Source organism: Gopherus flavomarginatus, chromosome 3 (assembly GCF_025201925.1).
Source record: "Gopherus flavomarginatus isolate rGopFla2 chromosome 3, rGopFla2.mat.asm, whole genome shotgun sequence".
In the NCBI taxonomy this organism is placed as follows: domain Eukaryota; kingdom Metazoa; phylum Chordata; order Testudines; family Testudinidae; genus Gopherus; species Gopherus flavomarginatus.
In genome coordinates, this window is record NC_066619.1 from 15312396 (window position 1) to 15320920 (window position 8525).

The window sequence follows — 8525 nt, forward strand, 5'->3', positions numbered from 1 at the left end:
CAAAGTTTCCTTCTTAGGCGATCTTTCCACTCCTCGGACAATGGTGAATCTCCAAAGTCAAACTTTGCTGGGTCTATTGTTGGCACTTGAGTCTCACACTGGGGTTTTACAATTGATTCAGGCTCAAAGAGGTCTGCTATCTTTTCTCCTTGCCTCACAACAACATCTCTACTTGTTTCATTAGTAATCAGTATAGTCACCTTTTCCTGGGCTTCAGCAGGTAGGGTTATGACTCCACTGGGAACCAGCACTCCTTCCGGGAGCTCTCCTTCAGCCGGCTGCTCTATCATTGCTAATGCCCCTTTACTGCCTTTCAGCCTGGTACTCATAACAAGTACTTCTTGCTCCGTCCTTGCAGGCACTACTAAGGGGGTTGTACTCATGTACTTCAGTGCCCCAATCGGTAGCTCAGATGTCTCCTTTTTAGCGCTCTCAATCTTCCTATAGGCTTCAGCACAAAGCGTATGGATCATCAGGGTACTCAGGTACTGGTCCCCAGCCTGTTGTCTGCAGTAATCCGCGAGCACCTTGAAGAGGCTGGAGTTGGTCCCTATCAGCACAGACACATCAGAAGTCCCTTTCGGGTCAGGGCATATTAAGGCAGCGGTGTCCACCTCTTGCTTTACCCCAGCAACCTCCTCTGGGAATTCCAGGTGCACTATGACATACCCTTGATAGGGGTATTCATCCATGCTGAGGCCACACAGACCAATGCCAGTCAGTGGCTGTATGGGCAGGTGCCTAAGCATCTGTTGGTAGAATGACTGAAATATAATAGTCACTTGAGATCCAGTGTCAAGCACGGCTTTACACTCCGCCCCTTCAATCCTCACCATGACCTCTGCTCGAGGCCCTATCAGTCCTGCAGAGATCCCAGTTGGTTGGTCTCTTCTGGGGGAATCTTCAAATCCTCTAGGCCTAGGTGGTCTCCGTCCCTGGACCTTCTGGCAGCTACTGGATCTCTCCCAACTGATCCTCAGCTTTTCATACACTAAGGAGGGGTTCTCTTCCTTATGGCAGTTAGCAGCACTGTGCCCATCCTGACCACACCGGTAGCAAAAGAAGTGTCCTTTCCCCATTCGGCGAGGTGGGACGGTGACTCTAGATACTGACTTCTCTATCATCACAGTCTGAGCTCCTTATTCCTGGAAATCTTAGCTCGGTCAATGATGCTTTGCAGCTCAGCTATCCGTTCTGTCAGGACCTGCATTTGTTGGGCAAGTTCCTCTGTGGTGCTCACCATCAGTACACTGGCCATTGGCGGTGGCGTCGTGCTGGCTGGTTCCAATGTTTGGGCTTCCCAACACTTGCTGGCTGCCTGCCTTTCTTCTTCTTCCCTGACCTCCTTTATCAGCTGGGAGTAACTTGGGGGATGTTCCTGCCGTTCTCTTAGTCGGAGATGAAGTAGGATTGGGTTCCGATACTGAGTCCCTCTTACAACTTGAGCCAGTCTGGTCTGATCCATCTGCTCAGCAGTCACTGCTCCCCTCATAACAGCTCTCTGAAGTAGTCTCTCCAGACTCTGTATATAGGCTGAAATTTTCTCACCCCTTTGCTGTCGGGAATTAATGAATTTACAGTAACTGTCCTCAGGGCCCTCTACGCTCCCAAAGGTATTATCAAGGGCCTCTAGGCAGTCCTTCACACTGACCTCAGGGTCAGTGAGCTTCAGGGTGCGAATTACATCTAATGCTGGGCCACTAAGGTTCTCTATTAGACATCGTCGCTTTTCTACATCGGGTACGGCCCACTCCCACAGCATTTCAGTAGTATGCTCCGACCAGAGTTCAAACTCTTCTTCCCCATCAAATAACCTTAACTTACGACAAGAGTTCAACGTAGCATAGGCCAACACAATCTTTTCCAATATATGCCCCAGTGCTCTTGCCCAATCATAGGCTGAGTCTGCCGCCCCTGAGCTAGAGGCTGCAGGACTGGGGCCCAACAAACCCGACATATTAGCCATTATACAAACAGTAGTTTCCTCAAAATATAAACATAATTATTTCCCAATACAGTGGAACACTCAACAGGTGCTTGCGAGGTGTACTGACCCAGGGATCCCGGACGAGCCCCCAAAAAATGTAACCCTTCTGCCCCTCTGAGTTGGCGGCAACAAGGGCCGGGTTCAGTATCCAGGGGTTCCGTTTCAGTAACACAATGCATAACCGGTTCGAGCCCCCACCCAGTGACCTGGGACACTCACATACCACACCCCCCTGGGCGCCTCTAGGAGGCAATCCTTCCCCTCTCGCAAGCACGGAGTCTGAGTGTAGCAAAATCTTTTTAATAAAGGAAGGAATCAATGCGGCATCCCATTGGAGAAACACCACAAACAGGGTTATAACACAAACCATAAACAAAAACCCACCTCCAAGTACGTTTGGCACTGTCCTTTTTCCCCTTAGGGTTTTAAGTCCAATCACCCCAAAGTCCAACAACCCAAAAGTCTCTGGTCAATGTCACCCCAGAGTTCAAGAGTTATCTGTAGAGGTCCCTCCCCCCAGCCTGGGTAGAAAGGGGCACCTTACATGGTCCGGGGCCAACTGCCCTGCCTCTCCGTGGGTTCTGCTTCCACCTTCTCCACGAACTGCTCCGCTTTACCAGCTACTCCACTCTGCTCCTCCAGCCGTCCTCAGGAACTGCTCCGCTCCACCAGCTGCTCTGCTCCATGAGCCGCTCTGCAAAACTGCTCAGCTCCGCTCGCTCTGTGGGCCGCTCCACTTGTCCCACAGCTACTCCGCTCTGCCAGCCGCTCTGCTGCCACCAGCTGTCCCGTGATCCGCACCAGCCATCCCCGCAACTGCTCCACTCCGCCAGCTGCTCTGTTCCACAGTATATCTTCAGGCTCCCCCACTAGTTAGCACAGTACTCAGTGCTCTCAGCTCAGTCATCTCAGCTCTTTCGTGATTTCAACTCTTAGTGATCTCAGGTCTTAGTGGGGGAGCCCCAGTGATAGTGCACCATTAGCTCAAAGTGCATTCAGCTCAGTAACCTGTATTTAGATTCTTGAGGGAATAAAAAAAATCAACTCTAACATTCCACAGTGGAGAGAGAAGGGGGTGCAACTGGTGCTTCTGGCTCCACAAGGAACCTGCACCACCAGGCACAAATACCTGCCCCCAGCCTCTCTCAGTTCACTGGGTTTTGGAACCCATGTCCCTTGTCTAGCAAGTACCACCCAACTGAGGGTGAGTCATTTGTCACCAAGCAGTCCCACCGCTCAGCAGTCTGGGATAGGGTAGGCGTGCCTATGCAAATACACTCTCTGACATTCTTTCCACCAGATGTCAGGGTAGAGCTTATCCTGACTCTGCTTACATATATATATGCAAGCAAGAAGCAGGCTAGAGATAACGAGGTTAGTTCAGTCAGGGAGGATGAGGCCCTCTTCTAGCAGTTGAGGTGTGAAGGTAGCCATCCTGCAGCAAAAAAACTTCAGGACTAGACTTCAAAGAGAAACTGCTGAGCTTCAGTTCATCTGCAAATTTGAAACCATCAGCTCAGGATTAAACAAAGACTGTGAATGGCTTGCCAACTACAAAAGCAGTTTCTCCTCCCTTGGTGTTCACACCTCAACTGCTAGAAGAGCTCCTCATCCTCCCTGATTGAACTAACCTCGTTATCTCTAGCCTGCTTCTTGCTTGCATATATATACCTGCCTCTGGAAATTTCTACTACATGCATCCGACGAAGTGGGTATTCACCCACGAAAGCTCATGCTCCAATACGTCTGTTAGTCTATAAGGTGTCACAGGACTCTTTGCTGCTTTTATTTTTAAATATAAATTTTCACAGTAAGATTGGATGAGATATTTTATGTCACAGGAGAAATAAGAAGGTTCAGCGCAAAATCTCTCAGCTTGTCATACTCATGGGAGAGCTGAAGACAAATATCCAACCACACTTCTATTTTGCTGCTGTTGACTGGATTTGATTTGGAGTCTTCTAAAGCCTACTAGTCCCTCAGCTGCATTTTCAATGCCAGAAGCTTTGAAAAACAACCAGTCCTCGGCAGGAGAAGGGGTGCTATCTTTCCTGCAATGTGCACACATAACTCCCATTGATATGAACAGGAGTTAATATGCGCACACAGCAAGTGAGGGAGAGCAATGAACTCTCAGGGCTCATACTGGCTTGGCAGGCAGGTGGAATTCATCGGCTTTTTTCTTGGACATAGTGCAGGTGGTGATGGTGGAAGAGGGAACAAAAGATGAGTGAAATATTAGGACAGGGAGAACTTGTATATTTCAGCCATGCTATAATGAGGAGCGGTGACACAGCTACAACTAGGATTGGATGCAAGTTTTGCACTTGCTCTATAGCTTAACCCATGCCTGTCAGTCATCGTCTGTCTAAAGAAAATACCTTGTAGAGTAGACTGTGGAACCCATAGACTGATTAGGTCATTAGGCTTTCCCTCAGCCAGTGCAGTGATCTAGACAGCATTACCAAGTCCAGTTTTAAGTTACTTGAGTTAAAAATAAAATAAACACACAACTCTTATTCATCCAATGAGCATACTCCATGTACAGCAGAGTTAGGGTGACCAGACAGCAAGTGTGAAAAATCAGGACGGGGGTGGGAGGTAATAGGAGTCCATATAAAAAAAAGCCCCAAATATCAGAACTGTCCCTATAATAAGGGACATCTGGTCACCCTAAGCAGAGTGAGCTTGCGGTGGGCCTTTGTCAAAAACTAGCTGCTGAGAGAAAAGGTTATGAAATGTCATGGTATACTAGGGAGAGAGTCAGTTTACCTGTTTAATATTATCCTGCCTGACCGCATGGAACTCAGTCAAAGGAGGCTGCTGGAGGAAACATGAAATGAAACCATCACTGAGATACGGTACCTCCAGAGAGAATGTCAGGGGTCTTTCTCTAAGGAAACAATGGAAGCGCTTTTAATGGGGAAATGCCCACCTGCCTTGTTCCAAGCTAGAAGGTTATTTTTCCCCAGGACAAGCATAGGATCAAAGGGGCACTACCACATTAAAGTCCCCAGCCTAGAAAGGAAGTGGATTAAGTGGTCAGAAGCAGCACTGAGAGAATGCTGCAGGGCTGGAGTCTCCCTGAGGCCAGGTGTAGGGAGTCTGAGCTAAGTGGAACATACACTATTCTTTCCTTGCAAGTTTTGGTTAAGACTCAGGCATTATAGGCCTTTGTTTTATCCCTTTGTTCTGTGTGCTGTGTACCTCTGGGTGAAAGAATAATGCTTTGCTTTGAAGAAGCTGTTGAGTCACTTTAATCAGGCCTGGTCACAGACCTCCAGGGGAAAAGGGTATATAGATGCTAAATCTGCCATATTATCATGGTTGGTAAACAGGAGAGCTGCAGCCCAGATACCCAGAGGGTTGCGTGGTTCCACATGGGGAGGGGTGCACTCAGGAGGGATTAAAAGGGGTCTAAAGCACAACTTGCTCTGTAACGGTGACAAATACAGAACTAAAAATACAGTTTATCCCCATTTATCAGCAACCCTGTTATCCTAAACTCTGCATTATCTGAATTCATCCTTGTTCCCCATGTATCTCATGCTAGGGGACAAGGAAGGGATTTGGCTTATGTGGAGATTTAGATAGTAGAGCAGAAGCCCCTGACCAGGACTGGAGCAGAATAAGCTCTAGGCCTCAGGGGAGCTGAATGGCTGTGGCCACAGTACACGGTGCTTTCTCAGGATTGAGTGAGTGGGGCCATGACAGCAGAGCTGTAGCGGGCTCCCTGTGCTGTCACATGGCCAGTAACATCCGATTCCTGCAGGCACAAGCTGAAGAGAAGGCTGCAGTCCTGGCAGTACACAGCTGAGTCCTGGCTTGGGGATCTCTGCTCTGCCTCACTAGGACCACAGCTGCCCCCCACACCTTGCTGTAACAGGGATTGGGTGTCACAAGCCCTGTACCCCCACTTGTAAACACATGAAAATGTGCGAGCAGGGCAGAGCAGAGACCCCCAGCCAGGTCTGTGAGAAGGAGGACAAGCGCCTGGCCGCATGAGAGGCCACCCTGCTGCTGAATGACTCCTGCCCGCTCGATTATTCACATTCCCAATAAAACGCATGTCCCCCATGCTACCTCAATAATCGGGAGTATGCTGTATATAAATTGTATTTAACAGCAGGTGTAGTGTAGCCAAAGGAGAGTGCTATTGCAAATACACGTGCAGTAAAACACTAAATAGTCATGCAAGTCAGTTCAGAGACTCTGTTATGTAGGATGCATTGTAAACCTCATTACAGATCTCTTCAAGCCACACAGCTCCTGCACATTTGGGGGAACAGTGAACATATAAGTAATGCTTCAAAAAGCTAATGTGCTACTGTCACCCTCTGTTTTTTAACAGGTGTGGTATCCTAAAGTGGTTCCCTGGCACTTCTGCCTTATTGGGAACAGTCTTGGTAGTCTTCTCTATCAGCATCTGCTTCCCCCTTCAAAAACCGCAACAAAATGGGGCAGAACCCTTTCTTTTTACAACATTTGCAGCAAGCAGAGAGTAACAGACTGAATTTTCTTACCTCACCAGCTTTCTCCTTTTCAGCAAAGGCAAAGAATTCTAACCCAAGGGTGACCCCAAGCACAATCTACTCCCTGTTGCTAGGGTTATAGCTATGTGCTTTCAGGCTGTGTTTTCAATAGGAAGAAGGGTATGTTATGAGGTGTTTATTAACACAAGGTAAAATCCTAGTGATGACAAGGCAGTTTGTAGTCCTCACATGTTAGGGGATCATGGTAAAACCTTGGGTACCTGCTAGTGCAGCGTTTCTCAAATATGGCCCCCATGGCCGCATGCGACTATCAGGGGCTTTTCTTGTGGCCACAGCCTCCTGGGCTGTTATCCGGGGGTGGAAATAGCAGCCTCTTCCTGTTGCTCCTGGATGCACCACCTTGGTGTTGATTACTGGGGCCTCCAGCAGTGGTTATGCCCTGCTCCCCATTGAAGATACCTGGCGCACAATGCTGGAGGACCAGGCAGCTTCCCACCTTCGGGGGACAGTGGGGTTCAGGCTTTGGGCTTTAGCCCTGGGGTGGCGGGCCGGTGGGGTGGGGTGGCAGGCTCTGGCCACAGGGCTTTTAACCATTGCCCCTAATTGCCATCATGATACCTCTTCCTGCATGCTCCCTTTACCCTTCCAAACAGCATAGCAGTCATCGGATGCAGCTAACATCTTCCAGCTAATAAGGAATTGCAGAGAAAAATCGAAGTAGATACCAGAGGACAAGAACCGGAACAGAGATTATTTCATCAGTGATTGCAAATGGCAGTGAGGCTCAGATGACAGAGGAATATAACAGGGAACTGTGCCCTAGCACTGTGTGCAGTAAGTCCTGGGTGCCTGCCTAATGCTATCTGTCATACCCCTGCAGAATACACAAGATTGTGGTCTGTCCTATGCCAAGCCCAGTAAAAAGCTAATTTGTTGTTGTCAGTGGTTAATATGAATTCACTCTCCAGAAACCCTGCAGTTCTTTATGTCACCATTGAAGGTGCTTTCTGTTGTTCTGCACAAGCAGAATGGCACGTTCACTAAGACAGGCTCTGTCTTGCCTGGTATGGTAGGCTAGCGCACATCCCAAACCACAGTGTCTTCCAGAACACCACCTCTGCTAGCCATCAGGAAGGCATCTTTAGCTGTCCTCCAAATGCCTTCGTCTTTGCAAATACCTGCATGTATCCTGAGGTTTGTAAGAGAAGCAACACCTTAAAATGGTAGTTTATTCTTAAATATATAACAATACATTGACTTCTATGGTCTCTTTCATCAGAGCATCTCAGAATCCTTTTACAAACATGAATTAACTAGGTCTCAAACAATCCTCGGGTAGGAAGTATTAGCCCCATTACACAGATGAGTACTGTGAAGTGGAGGGAGGAAGATTGAGGGGTTTGTGTTAGATTATGCAGTGAGTCAACAGGAGAGCCAAGGAAAGAACCCAGGTGTTCTGACTTCTATTCTTGTTAACTCTAGGCCATGCTATGCCTCTCTTTCATTCTGCACTTCAAACTATTAAAAGGGTGAGGGAAGTGGATGGACTGGAGAACTGAAAGGCATTGTGGGAATCCTAAAGCAGGTACACTTGTCACCTGTGAAAGAGGCATGGTTAGCCCAGAAAAGACAGAGAGCAAGGAATGTCCTCAGTTGGTTGCAATGTGCCTTGATCGTAGTGAGTGGGGCATTTCTCCTTTTACCTAGGGCTGTGAAACTGTCTTCTAATTCCTGTGTCTCTTATGCATGACTGTCCTGCGGGGGCCTGTTTGATTGTGACTACCTTTTTGACCATACTGATGAAGATGCCATGCCATTGTCTGAAGTTGACCTGGGAGTTATTCGTGAGGAAGCTAAGGGATCCTTCCAACCCCGATGAGTTCATGTTTGCGAAGAGCAAGGTTCACTGCAATGCAAAATGTGAATGAGCCATGGGTACCAGGAGCTGAAGCCTCAACTAACATTGCACAGAATTGCAGGTAGTGGTGGGACAGCCTCAAAAGGCCCAGTGCTGCTCGGAAGAGTTCAGTTCCAGGGGTAAGTTA